Below are 21,694 nucleotides of genomic sequence, written 5' to 3' on the forward strand. Positions count from 1 at the left end.
TCCCAACAGCGTCATGAAGGGGCCCCAACAGCATCATGAAGGGGGTCCCAACAGCATCATGAAGGGGGTCCCAACAGCATCATGAAGGGGGCCCCACCAGCATCATGAAGGGGTCCCAACTGCATCATGAAGGGGGTCCCAACGGCGTTATGAAGGGGGTCCCAACAGCATCATGAAGGGGGTCCCAACAGCATCATGAAGGGGGTCCCAACGGCGTCATGAAGGGGGTCCCATCTGCGTCATGAAGGGGGTCCCAACGGCGTTATGAAGGGGGTCCCAACAGCGTCATGAAGGGGGTCCTAACAGCATCATGAAGGGGGTCCCAACAGCGTCATGAAGGGGTCCCAACAGCGTCATGAAAGGGGTCCCAACAGCGTCATGAAGGGGGTCCCAACAGCGTCATGAAAGGGGTCCCAACAGCGTCATGAAGGGGGTCCCAACAGCATCATGAAGGGGGTCCCAACAGCGTCATGAAAGGGGTCCCAACAGCGTCATGAAGGGGGTCCCAACAGCGTCATGAAGGGGCCCCAACAGCATCATGAAGGGGGTCCCAACAGCATCATGAAGGGGGTCCCAACAGCATCATGAAGGGGGCCCCACCAGCATCATGAAGGGGTCCCAACTGCATCATGAAGGGGGTCCCAACGGCGTTATGAAGGGGGTCCCAACAGCATCATGAAGGGGGTCCCAACAGCATCATGAAGGGGGTCCCAACGGCGTCATGAAGGGGGTCCCATCTGCGTCATGAAGGGGGTCCCAACGGCGTTATGAAGGGGGTCCCAACAGCGTCATGAAGGGGGTCCTAACAGCATCATGAAGGGGGTCCCAACAGCGTCATGAAGGGGTCCCAACAGCGTCATGAAAGGGGTCCCAACAGCGTCATGAAGGGGGTCCCAACAGCGTCATGAAAGGGGTCCCAACAGCGTCATGAAGGGGGTCCCAACAGCATCATGAAGGGGGTCCCAACAGCGTCATGAAAGGGGTTCCAACAGCATCATGAAGGGGGTCCCAACAGCGTCATGAAGGGGGTCCCAACAGCTTCATGAAGGGGGTCCCAACAGCATCATGAAGGGGGTTCCAACAGCGTCATGAAGGGGTCCCAACAGCATCATGAAGGGGGTCCCAACAGCATCATGAAGGGGGTCCCAACAGCGTCATGAAGGGGGTCCCAACAGCATCATGAAAGGGGTCCCAACAGCGTCATGAGGGGGATCCCTTGATGCTACTGAGGGCTCAGTCAGACAGAAGGCACCATTAAGTAATGCTGCCGTTTGATTTAAAAAAAAACTGGCCATAGAGACAATATTTTCATGGATTATAGTTTGTCAAATTCAGACAGTGTGAAACTTAATTAAAGCAAAGATGCAGTCTGTATTAAATGATTCAGCTTAAATCTGGCCTGTATTAAATGATTAAAACTACTGACAGCTTAAATGCAGCCTGGATTTGTGATAAGCATCATCTCTTGCATGGCCTGCAACTGCTTCACGCACTATCTTAGTGCATGCATGCTTAATGAGCGTGTGCCGCAGAAGACTGCACCCTCAGGTGACTAAGGAACTGCACATGGTGCAGCATGTGCATGTGATGGCGATGTCAAACATGCAGACATATCGGTCCGCCTCACCGATTCCGTGTGTGCCTGGAGCGTTCCCAGACTCGCATCAGGGTAGACAGTGGATGTGGCTTGGTCTCATGTTTAGAAGTTTAGAAGATTGTGGGATACATTCTGTATACTATAGACTGATGATTTGTGGGAGATTCTATATTTTTCACTGTTTGTTTTTCTTTTTCTTGTTTGTTCAATGTCACACTCAGCAATATTCCAGCTATTTGACAGCAGCCTGTAAATAATCAAGTCTGATCAGTGAGTGAGTGAGTGAGTGAGTGAGTGAGTAAAGCCTTAAGTGATAAAGGTCCTCAATGTTTACCATGGGTATGGTGCTGCCCAACGAAAAATCTGGAATTTGTACTTTAGGATTCTCTGCAGTCTGAATGGTGGGGCCTTTAACGAGGGACCTTTAACGAGGGACCACCCCTCCCCCCATAAATCCTGTGTTTGGGAGATTCTGTATCCTATAGGTTGATCATATATGGTAGGTTCTATATCCTATAGGTTGATCATATATGGAATGTTGTATATCCTATAGGTTGATCATATATGGAATGTTGTATATCCTATAGGTTGATCATATATGGAATGTTGTATATCCTATAGGTTGATCATATATGGAATGTTGTATATCCTATAGGTTGATCATATATGGAATGTTCTATATCCTATAGGTTGATCGTATCCGAGATTTGTCTGTATCCTATAGGTTGATGGGATCCGGGATGTTCTTTGACGAATATAATAAGTACAAAATGACCAGTTGAGTGACGGTTTCAATTAGTTACAGTATCACCGAGTATATTTTGTTTATTCAATCACTGTGCAAATGAAGTGAGAAATACTGTCCACAGGCTACAAAACCCATGACCCTGTGCTGTATCTGTCCCAGTAGAAACTTTCTATGCCGGCTACAGGAAGACTCTCAAAAGAACAGATGTGGATAATCCAATCAAATGTTTCCATTTAGTCACATGATACTCCCACAGCAGCAGCGGCCATTTTCTGCAGTGTCTGAGACTATTGCTTGTGAAATAATGAGAAAAAGATATAATTCAGATAGGTGACATTTCAATTTGATATTCCCCTTGTGAGCAGCGATGGAAGAAGACTCTAAAAAACTGACATCAATAATTAACATGTACTTAAGATATCCATGAATTTCAGAGGGATGATTACTGAAAAATGATTTCAGGCAATATCATAAAGACAGATGAAATATCGGTCCTCTCCTATGAGAAAAAGATAATTATTTTCTTTTGTCATGTAGATTGGTTTGAAGTTTTATCATTCCAGAAAGTCTGGATGAAATTGAAAATTACCAATGTATGATGTTCTGGTCAGTCATATGATTAAGTACAACCATTGGACATGGCCTGAGGGGGAAACGCAACCAAGTAGACACTCAACTCTGTCTGTAGATACTCAACTCTGTCTGTAGATACTCAACTCTGTCTGTAGATATTATCACGGACTGTAGATGTTAAACTCTGTCTGCAGACACTCAACTCTGAATGTAGATACTCAACTCTTAGTATCTATAGATGCAGATACAGAGCTTGCCCAGTGGCAGTGTGATTGTGTTTCTTGAACAATAGTTGATGCTCTTGGTTACCACTAAGACAACCTTATATGGATGTAAAATACCAAGGCACAGAATCTCTTTCTGCCAAGTGGAATTTCAGGGTTAAAGTAGTCCCACATGACTTTTGCTTTTCTCTTGCAGGAGTGGGGTGGTCGGGTAGCCTTGTTCGCTCGTCACGCCCGAGACCCAAGTTCGATTCCCATTTCAGGTGTCCACCGCCGTGATATTGCTGGAATATTGCTAAAACCATACTCACTCACTCACTCACTCTTGCTGGAGTGAAAGATGCCACACAATGTTACTCCACACTTAACATGGGTTTGTTCTGGCCCTGTCTCAGTTAGTGAGTGAGTTTATTGGGTTTGAGCTTTACTTCAGTTATATCACATGGTGTGTTAACTTGATGTGGTAGGAAAGCCCAAAGTGAGTGATGCACTTCCTAGATGGATAGGAGAGGATGGTATAATATTTATTGCAAAAACATTCTGTCATGGAACAGATGCATTTTTTTGTGACAAAACATTATTATTCATATATACATATATATACATATATACATACATTCCTGTATCATGATCACAGGTTGGTGCTGACAAACCTAGAAACATGATCAAGCCAAGACTGGGAGTCATAGGCTTCTGACAAGCTTTAAGGAAAACTCTACACTTTAAAATGTGGTGCCTTAGACAGTTGGGACCTACAACCATTACCCACTCCTAGGTTTCCCCCCATTACCTTTTAGTCACCATGATATGACTTATCACCACTTAACTGAGGCAATGGTGTCATACCTAGAATCCACAGGCAACTCCTTCGTCAGGCGTCAAGTTCCAAACCTTGGTTTGATTCTGGTTTGCCTGTTCCAAACGTTAGTCTAATTACAAAATGGGGGCTGTTGTGATTTATATCTGAAGGATTACCACCATAATCGAAAATAAGTCCACCATCCTCTCATTCAATGCAACAAACCCCAAAGAAAGAGGACAGAACACCCAACCCCCCCCCCCCTCCCCTCCCCTCCAAATGAACCCCCACATGTGTTTTCCCCCCACCCCTAACCATTTATGTAATCAATATATTCACAGACCCTGCCACTTCAAATCTGATGATTCAGCAAACGGAGCAAGACAAAACAAAAGATGAGGCCGATTGTGTAAGATCCTAACAAAGACATACTTCTTAACACAAGACCTCTATTTTATTGCAGCTGACAAAAACAAGAATTTCATTAAATTTTTCTCCTTTCAACTGCTGGAACCCCAACCCTAGTGAGGTTTAAAGTCATTGCCAGATGGTTAAATCCGTGTGACAATTGTCAGTCCTGAAACGTTGTGTCTTCGAGCAGATGGCCGCTAAACAGTTACGATACAAAGTATTGACTTGGACACATAATTGAATTTTAATAATGAGTCTGTAAGTTGCGCATCGGCTACTCGTATTGTCTACCTTAACGGCAGGGCATGAATACGTTGACAGGGCAAGGTCGGAGGTCAAATGCTTTAAGTGCCCATGAGTACATCCAGTGAATCTCCTTGCACCCAATTTTGGCCGAGTATTGTTGGAGAGATATGAAGTATTAATTTCCATTAAAGACGTTAGCCACTAATTTCTCATTTGCTAAATTTGGCAAGAAATTTACAATCAAGACGAAATTAATTTGCCATTTTGGTAATTTTCACCAAACCTTTCTCATTAATTGAACAGAAGTTGAAGCCCTGTTATGAGAATGGACTCACCAGTTTCTTTCTGACACAAATAAAGAAAGAGGGGTGTTAAGAGTGTCTCCTTGCCGACCACAGGCACTTGCTCACAAAAAATGGCATCAACGTTGTTTTGAGATGTATTCTGTCATTGTCTGGGTTGGAGACATTAATCCTCCCTTTTGAACCAATGTGGGCTTGGAGCTTGAGCAGAACATGATATATGTGAGAAAATAGTTTCTTTTGAATCAGAAACCTACAGAACTTATGTAAGGACTTGGATCTTTCTGACAACAAATTCACACATACTTGTGAAGAAGTCATAGGTTGTACACCATCAAAGATCCTTTTGTGCAGGTCATGTGTGTGATAATATCTTACTCTTCGGCTTTACAGCCGTGTGCATCTGTGGTACTCCCCAAACACTGTGGAGGAAAACAGAGAGCCTGCAGTCTGTGAGGCTTCACTGTCTTTGTCAACAGGAACATTAGGAGTGTCTTCGTGGTGGGGAGGATCCACTTGCATCAGCAACATCCCAGAGACCTCTGTGGTATGAGCTGCTCACTAGGAAGTCAGCTGTAGATATGACTGTGATGGTGATGGCGGTGATGATGATGATGATGATGATGATGATGATGATGTGAAATTGACGATGTCAATGATGACAATAAGCATGATAGCTCACTGTTATGTTGGGGCTGATGGTGATGAGAGTGTAGGTTTAGCACCATTCTGATGAGGCTGTGAATAAATAATAATATTGCGACCAGGATAATGATAATGGCAGAGGTGATACTGATGTCAGTGATGATGATGATGATGATGATGATGATGATGGAGACGACATGTGATATTGTTGAGGATGACATCAGTATTGTTGATGGCAGGATGGCAAAACATATTTTGATGACAGTGATGATGATGATGATGATGATATGTGGCTTAGCCAGTATGTGAATCTGGCATAGATCAGGTTGACATTATAAGCATAGCATCATAGATTAATTGATAAAGTGGCACAATTACAGCATATCCAATTTCTCCTCATGTCATGTGCCAGCTCAATACACATTCTGTGCTTTCTTAAAGGTGAAATTAACAAATCATAAATGACTTGGGCTCACCATGTTTTCTCAAGAGGGCTATCGGTTTAAACACAATAATCATATTTCAGATTTTTCAAATTTATGTAGCAGCCCTTCCCATCAATGACACGTTTATTGGGATAGGTCATGTGACCTATTACAGCCTGAATTGGACAAAGGTTAAGGTCATGGTCAGACATCAGTCTTTATCAGGTTTTTTTTGACAAAAATATCTGTTTGATCATACGGTTAATGAACATGTTTGATGATAGTGTATTCATTTTCACTTGAAGTTTTTATTCAATTTTGTTTAATATGTTGCATTTTGAATTTTAGAGAAAAAAAATGACAGAGCTCTTTAAATATGAATCATGTTTCAATGTTGACCACAACCTTCGAGGTCATCCTAACCTTTAACCTGACAATGAATTCTTCCAACAAGAGGTTTGATAAATTAACACAACACCAAAATTTGATGTCATAATACAACAAAGGCTAATTTTTTTGGTGAAAATTAAAAAAGTCTAATCTGGTCAAAGGTGAATCTCTATTGCCTCGGTGCTAATTGAAAATCACAATTATCGGGTAAAGTGCGACTTCGTACTACAGTAACTTTGAAAATTATGAAATTGCTAACACTTGCTGTGTCATCACCAATTATCCTTTATTATGACAGTTGTGAAATAACAGGCGTGAGAAATTCAACCATGCGGAAAAATATTCGTCTTGCTTCACGGTTCCGTTTGAGCTTGGCGTCACGCACGTGTACACCCGACCGCTGCCATCCTTCATGCATGTTGCTCCCCACCATAGTGTCTTATTACAATGCGGAGATTTTCAATTACGGCATGATTAGTTAATGCGTTTGATGTGAGGTCATGCAATGCATGATGGGAATATTTCCTATCATCCCATCTGCTCATCTGCCCAGATTTTATATTTTTCATATCACCATCAACATAGTCCCCCTTTCATTTCTAATTATCTTTTCCAAAGATGTCAGTACCCTGTCATGCCCGTGTGTGTTCACATTTTCATCCACATTTACTAAGTCCAAAACTGAGGAGATACCACCTGCTTTGGGGTAGTAATTTGGCCTACCCACCTACTCCGAGACAGGCAGCTCGCTGGGGGGTAGGGAGCAGCCATTATACGGCCTGTCATGTTGAGAATGTTTTTTCTGTATTGACGTTTCATCGCGATACAATTCAGTGCTGTGTTTCTAATGGACCTTAATGAAATGTATAGCCTTGCTCATTTAATTATATTATAAAGTAAAATTAAATGTAGTGTTCTAAGATTTATTAAGTCGTGTATCAAAACTTTAACGATGTCTAACATAAGGTCATCAGACGAACATGATGCACTTTCTTACAGTGGGACGTCATGTTACGTTTGTGATGTCACAGTTTGATATGAACATTTATAGATTCAGAAACAGTTGCTGTATTGAATTTTTCATCAATGTTGAAAGCATAGCTGTTTGAACTTTTTAAACATGATGTGGCTGCTACAGAGGAATATATTTGGGGGCATTTATGGCAGTGACTGATTTATTGTTTGTTGTTTTTCAAAATCGAACTGTTACATTAGTTTGCGTTCAATTTGAAATTTTCTGATTCATTGCCGCTGATGGGAACTGTTAGTGCGTCAAAATATAGACCATCATAAATCTGAGTGACTGTAGGTAGTCTCAAGACCAAAACACATGAAACAGAAACTCTGACAAATCTGTTCTGTAAATATGTCCTGGTATATTTTATATTTGGATGATTTGTTAATTCAGTTTTTTATTAATCCTGTAAACATATTGTGTCATGTTAGTGTATTGAATACATTTTCAGATCTTCAGATAGGAAATTGTGTGTGAGGCAGGGAGAGAGAGACACAGGGAGAGAGAGACACAGGGAGAGAGAGACACAGGGGAGAGAGACACAGGGAGAGAGAGACACAGGGAGAGAGTGACACAGGGAGAGGGGACACAGGGAGAGAGACACAGGGAGAGAGAGACACAGGGAGAGAGAGGCACAGGGAGAGAGAGACACAGGGAGAGGGAGACACAGGGAGAGGGGGACACAGGGAGAGAGAGACACAGGGAGAGATAGACACAGGGAGAGAGAGGCACAGGGAGAGGGGGACACAGGGAGAGAGAGACACGGGGAGAGGGGGACACAGGGAGAGAGAGACACAGGGAGAGGGGGACACAGGGAGAGGGGGACACAGGGAGAGAGACACAGGGGAGAGGGGGACACAGGGAGAGAGAGACACAGGGAGAGAGAGACACAGGGAGAGGGGGACACAGGGAGAGGGAGACACAGGGAGAGAGAGACACAGGGAGAGGGGGACACAGGGAGAGAGAGACACAGGGAGAGAGAGACACAGGGAGAGGGGGAAGGGAGTACATTGTGGTCAGAGATATTGTCATAGGATTGATAAAGCTGAACTTAGGCCTACTGCATTGGGTCAGGGGAGATAACTCCAGCACATACTGTCAGGGGACCTAACTCTGTCATTATGTAGAAAATACAATCATTAATCATGGGATTTAAATGAACACACACATAAAGCAGTTTCATAATTTTTGTATCTTAAACAGTTGGAAAGTGATTTTTCATATTAAATCAAGTAAAAAGATAAAGAATTTTCCTTTTCCTTACAATAATGATAAATAGGTGTCTCCGGCTGATATTCTCAAGTTCAGTCGGATTAATCAAATTTTCGACATTGCCTGCTAATTCCCATCAAAGCTGAAATAATTATGAATGTTAATTTGTCAAATAGTTAGAAACTCTGGCTCCTGGTTTAAAAACTATCAGTTTGTGAAGGCTTTTCAGATAGCTGATAACTCACAGTCAACTTGGACAAAGAAATGAATAATACGATGTCTTGGGCACAGGGATTATGAAAATTAAATTTCCGTTGCAAAATTAAAATTCTAACACAGATGGCCGTAGAGCGAGATTGCTGATAAAATGTCATAGGAAATGAATTCATTGAAAATTAATATCCAAAATACACTATTTAAACACAAGAAATATTTTTAAACAGTCACGTTTGATGAATTAGAATGGGAATTTCAAACCATTACAAATGTGAAATTGAAATTATTACACATAAATTTATTTATTTTTGTCTAACTTCAAACATTTTAACCCTGTCTAGTTTATCACTTTGTATTTGTATTTAGCAAGTGACCAGCGCTTTAGATTTGATGCTTAAGTTTATTGAGTTATGCTCGTTCAAAAAGCAGTTCAATGACTAGTTTTAGTGTGAGTGAGTGAAAGTGTTAGAGATTTTACCATGACATATTAGAATGCTGCTTTCTGATTGGTCTCCTAGCTCTAAATTTGTTCGGGTGGCCCAGAGTTGCATTCCTTGGGCAGACCAGAAACCTATGATTGTGGGTTAGAATTCCGGTTCACCATGATTATGTTTCTAGGTTTGTCAGCACCATACCCGTTCTCATGGGTTTCACCAAAGTGGTAAACGTCTGAGAACCTGCATCACTTCGGGCTTTATTAAGCTGACATGCCGTGATATAACTGGAATACTGTTGAAAGCGACGTTAAACCCAACTCACTCACTCACTCTAAATCTGTGTTCGACAATAATTTTGCTGATGACTGCTTCACCACATAAGAAAACATATATTTAGAAGCACTTCTGGGCTCTGTAGGCAATAACTAATAAGCTACAAAGTATGAGCAACTATCCACACCGTGGACACACATAAACCGTAACTTGGTTGGGTTACACTGAAATGCTCTCATCCTGGTCATTCGCAGCCGGCGATATGACCAACCAATCACTACTTTAGTCCATCATGGAACAGCAAGAGCCTCACAGCCTTGGGGACATACAGGGATTAACCTGGAAGATATTACCTAGGGGAGAAAATCTCTCCAGGTCTAAAAGTAATGAGATTTCTTGCAGTGTGATGAGATTTTGTTAATTATCAGAGAATTTTTTTCCATCTCCAAACAGTTAAAACTGTATTTGATTTTTGTTTTTTTACTTAAATTGTGATGCACTTTGTGTTACTAGAATACATCTACATATCCTTGCATACCCTATTTTTGATGACTTAATTATTCAATCCGATATCTGTGACAACTATGCGAGAATAGTGCGGAATCATGGCCTGAGTCAATCCTAAAGTTCAAATACAGAAATGCTGACACATAATATGGGAACCTATTTGCCGCGAAATCCTTGTGTTCCCCCAATCAATGTCTAATGCATAGAGATCATAGATTTCATTTCCAAATTGTGAGAAGTATCTAAATAATTATCTTTATTGAAGTGTTATAACTTTCAGTTACCACAGAGCTGATAGCAGATTAGTCAGTACAGTGTACCCATCACAGGGAGAAACACTCGGAGAACCTTATCAAGACCAACTCTTAATCAATTTTCAAGTTCAATTCTTGGTCTATTTAAATCTGTCTGCTTCGGTCCTCCATGTTTATGTTTGAAATTACTGGAAGCTATTTAAAAGCAAATTGAATAGGATGGAATTAGACAGAAAAAATAATTTGAAGGATTAATTTAACTGACAAGTTTGATACGCGTCACAGAGAAAGACTCCCAGGTCAAGAAATGGACTGCATCAGTCTCCCACTCCATCACAAGCAAAAACGCGCCAGTCTGAACACCTGATGAAAAAATACAAAAATCTGGATTTTTCTCAGCAATTTGGGTTGCATGGCTGTTACTAGGGATCATTTGCCATTGCAAAGGCATTTGTGGAACCAATCTGCACTAATTACCCTTAATTACCCCATTTTTCTGGGCTTCCTGAAAAGGGACGCATTTTGTTCACTGTGTTGTCAACCAAAATTTGATCCCAACTGGACTTTCAAGCAGAAAATTTAATTTTCTCTTGACAGGATCACAGCTCTTTGAGACAAAGGAAGAGACTGCGGATTGTGGGATGGTGTAGTAACCTGGGATAATCTTCCTCCCCGCCCAGGGGGATAACAAGCACAGGTGAAACAGGTAATAACAACCTTAACGAGCTTGACCCTTGTTTCAGGTAAATCATCAACACCGACTACAATTCGAGACCTCTATTTCATGGATGGTGAGATTTAACTAAATTGTAATATTTTCCTCCCCTCTGGCGGTGCCAGAGTCATGTGTCACTGTTTTGGACACAGGAGTTATTATTTCCATAATTTGAAAAAAATTAATAAAAATTGTGTTTATTAGAATTCCCTGAAGACTAAGAGACCTAGTGATGAGGAATTTGATATGAAATATTTGATGTTGTGTTGGCTCCAGGCTGTGAAAGTATGATGGCTGCTTTGTAATGATACAGTTTGTTGCTGATGACTAACAGAGGATGAGGAGCCACAAAAGTGGGGCCCTTGATTAATGCTCAACATTTCAGAAACCAATCTTGTATGTATGATCAGTATGGACGCAGTAAGCAGGATTTGTGCATGCTCCGAAACATGACAGCTCCACCACCTGTTCTCAGCGATTGTATGACTCATTCTAATGTCGAGTTATCCAACCTCTTTTTTGTTAAAGGACATAAAGCAAAGTTAAGATAGGAGCATCATGTCATAATGTTTGCATTGTTTAAAAAAAATATAAAAGGAAATATTAAACTTAGGACATCATTCAGAAAAAAATGTGAATCAGAATATAGGACAGTCATATTCAGGTAACTCATATATATCAATACATACCACTAACTCAGTACATAGCCAGATACCTACCACTTGCAGGTTATGCAGCATGTGTATACAGGTGCCTATCAAGGCACTCCAGTGATGCAGCATGTATACAGATGCCTATCAAGGCACTCCAATGATGCTGCATGTGTATACAGATGCCTATCAAGGCACTCCAGTGATGCAGCATGTGTACAGATGCCTGTCAAGGCACTCCAGTGATGCAGCATGTATACAGATGCCTGTCAAGGCACTCCAGTGATTCGGCATGTACACAGATGCCTATCAAGGCACTCCAGTGATGCAGCATGTATACCGATGCCTGTCAAGGCACTCCAGCGATGCAGCATGTAAGCATGAATGTTACAGCTCCACCAGCTATATTGGTCACTGAAGTTCAGCCACAGACTGACAAGGGGGATGCTGGGGCCTGTCTGTCACAAGGTCCTGTAACACTCACCCCATCACTATCTCCATATCTCCTCCTCCTCTTTCAACAAAAGACAACATGATTAATTCCCATTAGCACCCAGACAACAGAGACTACGGTAGTGCAAGTGTCGCCAACACTTATCTGTACAATCTCAGCATTACGCTTTCATCTTTAAACAGCACCTACTTCATATTGCATGAAAATGTGACATTTTGGATGTATTTTCACAGTCATGCAATTAAAATTGGCAGTTACTTCAAATAGAAATATCTTGTTCTCCGAAATATAAATCAGAAAATAGCCCACTGAATGGTTGTTTCTGTGCTAAAGAGCTATAAGACGGGGGCCAAGCACTGGCTCTCTGTCAGGGGCTGTCCAGGCTTCATGACAAATGGTGAAAACTCAGCCCCATAACATATCCATTATTAACTGTGAACATTACAGCACTGAATGCACAGGGTTGGATTCAGTCCACAAGGCATATTAACGACAAAGATGTGTGTTGGGAAGCTGGCTAACAGATCAGGTTGAATAATGTATATGATGAATGAATGCTTGCAGGATTTCAACGTGACTTACCTGACTGAGCTGTGCACTGTGTGTACCCCGTGCAGACTTTCAGGTCATTGAAATCATTCAATGTTATGTTTAGGGGAACCGATTTGGTTCCGTGGCGCGACACATTTAATCTTTGGGCATAAAGTTCTGTAGTTGTATGGGCCCTATATGGGTAGCAGGTAGGCTTTGTAACAAGGATCTCTGTATCCCTGCCACACAGTTACACGTTTGTATAAACGGGTTCCAGGTAGTGTTTGTGGCAATGATGTAGTGGATCCTTAATGGTAAGGTTATGAAGTTTTTTATCCCCATCATCAAACATTTTTTTATGAAAGCTTTTATTTCAGTAAAATAATGTGAAATTTACACTGAAAACATTTTGTAGTTTGTGTCATGTTTTGTTCGTTTTTTCCAAGAAAATGTGTCAAACAAAAAATTCAATTGGCCTGGCCTGAAGGTGAGGTAACGAGCCAGGGATGACCACTGTCTGTCTGTCTGTTGAGGGAGGCAGACAAAAGAAACAGTTCTAGGTAATATGTGGAAAAATCAATATGGCTGCCTGACGACAGGGCTGAACGTCTGTCAATCACACTGGCTTACACTGAGAAGCTTTGTGGCCATCTGTAGGCCTATGTTGGTAAGAGGGATGGATAGAGATGATGGGTGAAGCAAACCCCGGTATGTTTATTAATGTTGTTTTATTCTTTTGATGCTAAATCATCTTTTCTACTTATTTTGGGACTGAAACAAGATTTGAAAGATGCTTCTAGTATTGATGGTGTTAGCATTGTGTTTTGTAAGACTGTTAAAGGGTTGTATCATATTTTATTGTTTATCTTTTGTTACTGTTTCACTTTGTGCAAAACAATTAAGATTTCTTAAGTTAGAATTTAGAATATGGACTGAGATGAATGTGGATTTTGTGATTTGGTTTGCAAGAATTTGGGTGTTGTGATCAACAATATTTTTTTTACCCTGGGGTTAAACGCCATTTCACCTATGCATTAGTGTATTATATTTTCATTTTGACTGGGACCGCCTCCTTTGTCTAGTGATACAGCATTCGGTCCCCCGGCGCATTATACCAAGAGATGTTAAAAGATGGTACTTGTTGTTACTATGCCTGGCACTCTGCATTATGCGGCTAAAACAAGGACTGGTCGGGTCAGAGTCAGTATACCGTATATCGCTGTGTATAAGGCAAGTTTTTCGTACCTAAAATGAGGGGGTTAAGAAAGGGGGTCCTCTTATACACGTGGTCGAAGATCTCACATTTTTTTCCACTGGCGATGTCAACCAGCGTCCGATAGCCAGCCCAGCATTTGACAATAAAACTTCGCATTTCGTCCTAAATAACTGTTCCAATAACTATTTCCATACCTAAACATGATTTGAATCTCTTTTCCTTGAATAAAGTTTAATAATTTCTGCAAATAAAGTTGAAATGACCCTCACCTCGATGCAGATTGTCAAACCAGCTGATACGGTAAAACAATCAACATCCGTGAGTAGAGAGCCGGAAGTACCGATAAGCATTTGCATATTGCACATGTGACCTAACATGTGATAACCGGTGAAGCTGAAATCAATTCCCGCTGTTTTTACAGTTGTATTTACAACCGTTGAGGACGGTGTGTATAAGTGATTATGGAATAAACACGCTGAATGTGAAGCAAACATAAGCCTAGTTAGTTACAACATAGTTAATTTGCGATTAAATTACTCACCATTGTCTCTTATATGTTAGTACTTCATAAATGAATTTTATTTTACGGGCACCAATTTGGTGTCGTACCGTGTAAACACAAAATGGAAACATGTGCTGGAGTTACACACGCGACCAATCATCGTAGAAAAAACAACGCAAGATAAACATATTTTTATTGCAAATATAAGGTTGTGTGCACACTTGTTCATTCCAGGTCGCCTTATACACGGAATATAGGATTTTGGGTTGATTTTAAAGGCGTGTACAGGGGGGTCGTCTTATACGTGGGGTCGCCTTATACACAGCGATATACGGTACTGTATCTGAGTGGGGTATTCATGTTAAACTGCAGCATGGTATCTCAGTGGGCTAGCACTACAAATCAGCATCAGTCCGGATTAGTACAAGCAACCACACACACAAATGCACATTGCAATATATATAAGTGCAATAATCTGGAATGTGATGTTAAACCCCATTTCACCTCACCTATGATAAACACTGCATGTAGCCAAAGTGTTGAAACTACTGGTGTCCTCAGTTCCATACACATGTAAAATACACACTCAGCAATATTCCAGCTAAATGACGGTGGTTTGTAAATAATAAAGTCTGGACCACACGATCAAGTGTATGACAAAATGAGCATCGATCCACGCAATTGGGATACAATGACATGCATCCACCAAGTCAGCGAGCCTGACAACCTTATCCTGTCAGTCGCCTCTCACGACAAGCATAGTCGCCTTTTTGGGCAAGCATGGGTTGCTGAAGACCTATTCTACCCCGGATCTTCATGGGTCTCGACATCCTTGTGAAACAGGTCAGGAGATGTTTATTCTGTGTCACACATGAACTTGCTTTCCAAAATTTTAGGATGTATGTTTCAAAGCTTTAACACTAACATAATCAATGGCTTAGAGACTATGTCAAGTGTTTTCTCAAAAACATTTTCTGTTCCTCTCTTATTTCACCGGGATTTGCTGGACTGTACACAGTAGCATTGAACCACACTCACTCACTCACTCACTCACTCACTCACTCACTCACTCACTCACTCGCCACAGTATCTGGAATACTGTTTGACATGATAATGCTATATCTTTGCTAAAGAAGCTTGAGACTGTAATCAATCTCAAATCTTCATTGATCCTAAAGTCTCACTCTAGTCCTTCAATACAATGGGGGCGGTGATGTAGCGATGTGGTTGAAGTGTTCAATCGTCATGTGGAAGGCCTGGATTCAATTCCCCTCTTGGGTACAGTGTATGAAACCTTTTTCTGGTGTCCCCCACCTTATTGCTGGATTATTGCTAAAAGTGGCATAAAACATTACTCACTCTCTAACTTCAATCTAATGAACATCCCTATTGAAAGTTCCTATCTCAGTATGAAGCAAGCCTCCTTTACCAGCATGTGTATCTCAGGTATATTGCAGTTAGCGCTTTTGGATGTCAATCTCCTCGATTAGATATCCGATGCTACTTGTTTGTTCGGCATGTCCTGTTTCGTGTCCTAGTCACCATCGGCACCACCATCACCGCCATCCCCTTGTTCACTGAGATGTTCTCACACACCAGCAGGCTGGGGCTATTAGTAAAAGGTCCAGGCTTGAGAACAGCTCTTGGCTATGGATTAGTGAGTGACTCAACAACACAAACCTCTTCTGGACTTGAAGATTCAGAATTTAAAGCCAAGATAAAAGGAAACGAAGACATTTGTGTTTTCAACTTGGTAATGTCGATACTTGAGTGCTGAGAATTGTACTGCGACCACGGAGCCAACTATTGCACTCATTAAGGAGAAATGATACTGTCCAATGTTCCCTCCAGGCCAAGTCCATTGTACATTTTCGCATGTGAGCTTTTGCATTGATTAACACGCAGTTAAAAAGTGAAGGTTTGTCCGGTCAGGGAAAGTAACTCCGACTGCAGGGGAGGCGGTCAGATAAACTTAATGGACTCATTGTCTAAGACGACAGCCAGCAATTAACACAACCCTTGACCCTTCATGTTAAAGTACTACCTTCCCTAAACTACTCTTAATCATTGCAATATTTTTCCGCCCCTATTCACTTCTCATGGCAACTTGACTGGTCGTTTGTTCGTGATGCAGTCATTATTTCTTCCTTCTGTCCATCCTTCTTCCTTCTCCCGCTGACTTAACTTCCTGTTCACCAGAAGTCATCAGTCACGACTGTTGACCGATCGCCATGGTTCAGTCTCACAGCCCTTGTTGTCTGCGGAACGAGTTATTGTGCTCGCCCTCAAGGAACTCTTTTGATTAGAATCAAGTCCAAAAATCAGATAAACATCTCTAGATGCCTTTTGACGCTTTTTGCTGATGTTATGTATCCGAAAGATTATTTACAAAATGTTTAATATCCAAATCTTAAGCTGTTACCTATTTATATATGGTGTGTGTTGTCAAATTATCTCAATTCTTTTATCTCAAGTTTTTTTTTACTTTCAAATTTTTTATATTTTTTTTCGATGACCAGTAAGCCTTTCAATTAATTATGATTTGAAAATCATTTCATTGTTCAGATAAACATCAGATCTACTTTTAATTTATGACATTTCATTTTTAAAATAATTATTCAGTATACATGTACTCCATTTAAAATGCAGCTGCTTTGGACATTCACGCAAAAATACAACTGAAACCTGTTTTCAGTGTCCTAAATGCTTAATGTTTAAAAATGAAATGCAATATATTGTGTGATGTAGTTTTAGTAATAAGAAAAGTCAAAGTGGGTACAAATGGCCCCATGGCACAACATCTCACTATACAGAGTTGTGTCCCTTAGCTGTGCTAGGATTTGTTGATCATTGGTTCAAAACATAAGATTTGCCTCATTTAAAAGCAATAATTTTTCAGCACAACACATGTTTTTTCATGTTATTTGGCTTTCCTGACAAATTAAGCAGACATTCTGTGACACATCTGAAATAGTGTTCCAGCTTTATAAAGTATCACTCACTTATAGTTACCCCGGGTAGTTAAAATAATTTTTTATTACTATTTTTCTTGAATGTAGACAGTTTAAAGGAAAACTACTTGAAAGCTATTATGATTATCAATCATTATTGTTTCAATAGAAAATGCAAAGAAAAATATCAAAGATAAAAGACGATCTCATTTTTTTCAAACAAACACATCTGAACCTATTTGCCTGGAAACTAATCAATGCCTGAAGTGTAATCAGTTCTAACACTATCATCGCCTAGTTACCAAGACTGGCACTATTTAGCGCCAACCTGAAAACAACCTTTCTTCTATCACGGTATCTGATTTATGCGTCAATCTCTTCATCAGTTCTTTGTTTAGTCGGCAGTTTTCAATCCAAGATTAAGATTAGCATTAAAGCATAAATTGAATTGCATTATTGAATGTTAATTGTTTTTGGAAAATATCATTTTCTACACTGTTTTAGATAGAACAGCAAACAAACAATAAAGTTGGACGATTGGTGATTTTCCATTAATGAAATTAGTTCTTTCATCATGATTGATGGCACAAAACGGTACCAAGTTGGTCCGCAGTCTACCAAGCCAGATCCCTTTCTGCTAATGAAATGAGAGACGGTTTCGTTTGTGTGACATTGTCACCCTCAGGAGTTGAATAGTTGTGGCTGAAAATTATCATGAGTAATTCATTTCATTAACTTGTGATTCAAATTTCTACATGATGCAGTTATTCCAGAGTTTAAATGCTGTTGTACACAACTATGTCTCTAAATGGAGTCATTCCATTACAAAACTGTGTCCATTATCAATGTGGAAAGTATTCAGCTGTATTTATTTAAACAATATTAATTAAATAAGTTGGTAATTTGTTCTTCAAATATACAGATGTATTTGTAATGAAATAAACTTGAAATGAAACTGGTCAGTTAGTTCAATTCTGAATTATGTTTCAAATTGATTGAAGAGGAATTTAACAGGGTTTTTTTAAGATTAAATATTCATTAACATTATTGGGTGTTTGAGTGGCCTCCTGTTTAAAGTGTTTGCTTGTTGGACTGATGGCATGGGTTTGATTCCTCCCATATATATAATGTATGCTTGGTGTCCCCTGTCATGGTATGGTGGTGACATTGCTTACCCTTGCAACTAGTGGAGGGATAGTACCCGGTAGCAAGCCTCGCTGCCATACAGTACGTGAGCTGTGACACACTAGTTGGTTTCAAACAGTATGCTCATACATTTAAGTTATATTTCTTTGCATCTCTCTCCAAAGAAAACAGAAAACAAACAAAATGCAAAATCCCATCACCATCTGAATCAATAAGGTAAACAAATGAACATGTTATGTGACAAAATATATCACATTTAAATTACATTCCAGCAATTTGGGTAAATTCATGTACCTACTTCATGCCTATTGAAATATATGCCATGTTACAGACAGTGCCAGTTAAACCAAATTCACATCATTTGTTTGAGAACCCTAAGCAGTGATGACAATTCAATCTCCCAGAGATCTCTTTCAAGGGAGATAAACCATTGTCTTGACCTGCTATTGATGTAAAGTCTGCTAACCAACACTGGAGTGTTCTACATGCCACAATAGGAACGAAGACCATTAGCACAAATCTTTCAGATACAAGGAAAGATCAATTTAACTTCAAACACAAACCCTTCAAGGACTGTGTCCAAATTTTCTTTATTCGGATTGAGGATGTTTTTTCCTGGGGTGATGATAAAGAAAATGTTGGGTAATATAAGAAAGAACAAAAGCTCTCCACAGAAGATTTACATAATTGAAAAATTACTGCTTTGCAGATACATTTCGGCAAGAATGGAATAGTAATTTCCTTGTAATTCTTGCAGGAAGAAATCTGTGATTCTTATGTTGGGGTTGAGCTATACTAAAACTGTTTGCTATGTCTTGAATCACTTAAAGCCATAATGTCCATTTGTGATTAGCGCCACTCCACAGGTTTCTGGGTAATCTCATTAAAAGCCTTTGTGTGGATATGGTTTTGTATTTTCTCTCAGAAGCCATCTTCTGTCTTTGTGTTTATGTTAGACTTTTCTGTAAGTTCTTTGTCTATTATAGTGTTTGTAGAAGAAAAATGAAGTTTTATTTTAGCTTTTGAAGTTAGTCTTTTTGCATCAAATGGGCAATAATGTGGGTTTCTAATTGAATTCCATGTTGGCTGTTTGCCCACATAAATACCATTTCTTTCCCAAGGACTATCGAGTTCAGTGGTTTCGTTTTAACTTAGTTCGGTTCATGTGATTATAATGTATGCGTGTTTCTGGAATTAAGTACTTCAATGCATCACGGTGAGATATTGAGGTAGATATTCCTTTTTGGTAGGTTTTTCATATTGCAGTACACAGTGCTGAAGTGAACCGGGGCTCCTTGGACTATGAGTCCAGTCTTCAGTGTGACATGTGTTGGTGATCTCCATGCACTGTGTGTAGGGGGTACATGTAGGTGCATTTCAGTGCAGACACATGCCATGTGTTCACATTGTGCATTCATGTGCAGAGGCCACTCAGATGGATATATACCACAATAGTTCCACAAATAATGATACATATTGACATCAACAGCATCCTACCTGGTACCCATTATACACCTAAAGCGACATCATTTTGCTCTGATAAAATAATTCAAATTACTTTAACGCTTTGTGTAGATGTGTATAAAATTACATATTTCATAGTTACATTAGGACCCTGCTACTATTTAATCAAATGAAGACAAACCTGTATATTTAGGAAGCTCACTTGTTTGTTAAATGTGCAGTGACGTTCTATTTGTAGTGAGTGAGTGAGTATGGTTTTACGCTGCTTTTAGCAATATTCCAGCAATATCATAGCGGGGGACACCAGAAATGGGCTACACACATTGAACCCATGTCGGGAATCAAACCCGGGTCTTCGGCGTTATGAGGGAACGCTTTAACCACGAGGCTACCCGACCGCCCCGTTCCATTTGTACATCATAAGAGCACAAGAATAAAGTGTAAACATGGCAGCTGAGTATATTATGGCACAATACATGTTTCCACTTACCAAAGTTTCTTTTGATTTGATTAGAAAAGCTGTATCTTTAATAATGTGAGTTTGGTTTTGATTTTTGAGGTCGATGACGGATTAACTTGAGATGTTTCTCCGGGAGCATGTGTGACACAGCTTCTCCAGCTGCTGGCAGAACACAAAAACACAGCAGTAGACATTGTAAACAGATTAATTCAGATCAGAAATATGACAAACCAGCCCTGGGATCATCCAGCTAGGAACAGCTTCTTCCTGTTGACAGAGATCACACATACGCCCCTTGTCTACCTTTTGATCCCTCTTAGCTGATAGAAAGGTAACTGCTTTCAGAAAGATGTTTTTGGTGAAGATTCACATCCACAAACAAACTATAAGTACTTGCTGCCTGTAAACTGATGTTAGAAATGCTTCTCTATGTCCAAGTGAAGGAAATGGGATGGTATTACAATATCCCTACACTGCTCATCAGCAATGAATGTACACTACATGAATGTACTTGGTGGGACTACATACATTAGGGCTGGGACAATCCGGGTACCCGACCCCCACAGCCCGACCCTACCTGTGTGTGTGTGTGTGTGTGTGTGTGTGTGTGTGTGTGTGTGTGTGTGTGTGTGGTTGAAATATAGATCAGATTAAAAGATTTATAATAGATGTAAGTTAGATATAGAATTTATGATAAATGTAAGTAGGATTATACGATATAAAATATGATTTTTAATTTCTGGAATTCTGGCTCCGAATCAGTTTGATGTCACATGACACGAGAATATTAAAAGATATTTGTCCTCTCAGGCTTCAAAATGAATTATCCTGGGTAAGTAAATGTTCATGTAATAATTTGTCTTGTCTGATAACAAGACTAGCATGCTCCATGTCCAGTGTGGTCCCAGTTTTAAAATAGTCCCACAAGACTTGGCACCGACACATTTCCTGTACACCGGAGCATTATAGAGGTGTAAACGCTGAGGTTTTCATAAGTAATACATCACCTTATGACATAAACAAATTGGTAATCTTGGCAAATTGTTTACGATGCTACATGTAATCGCACAGTTAATGGGAGGGAGTCTGGTTGGTGGCAAGAGACAGCCTTGTGGTCATAGCGCTGTAAGGCAAGCAGTAAGGGCTGTATAGGGAGCTGGAAACCCCTAATTGCCGTGGTAGGACAGTTGGCCCTTGCAGGTGGACTTTAATTGCTCCTCTAATGGCTCAATTTGGTATTCAAAATCAAGTAGAGGGGTCGTGAACTTATGTTGTATGTCTGCAGGCTTGTGTGAAGTTTCCAGGACACAATAGGGGTAGTTTTAGTGGCT

The 21,694-nt window shown here is 40.3% G+C and overlaps 1 protein-coding gene across 2 annotated transcripts in view; it reads left to right on the plus strand.

Annotated features, from left to right (window-relative positions):
* LOC139458355 (roundabout homolog 2-like) overlaps positions 1 to 21,694 on the plus strand; it is a 471,546-nt gene that overhangs the window by 128,630 nt on the left and 321,222 nt on the right. For both annotated transcript variants that reach the window (XM_071239757.1, XM_071239758.1), the window contains exon 3: positions 10,872 to 10,980. The gene's annotated coding sequence lies outside the window, so the exon portion shown is untranslated. The remainder of the gene's footprint in view (positions 1 to 10,871; positions 10,981 to 21,694) is intronic.

Source organism: Haliotis cracherodii, unplaced genomic scaffold (assembly GCF_022045235.1).
Source record: "Haliotis cracherodii isolate W230 unplaced genomic scaffold, xgHalCrac1.p SCAF_12, whole genome shotgun sequence".
Lineage (NCBI taxonomy): Eukaryota > Metazoa > Mollusca > Gastropoda > Lepetellida > Haliotidae > Haliotis > Haliotis cracherodii.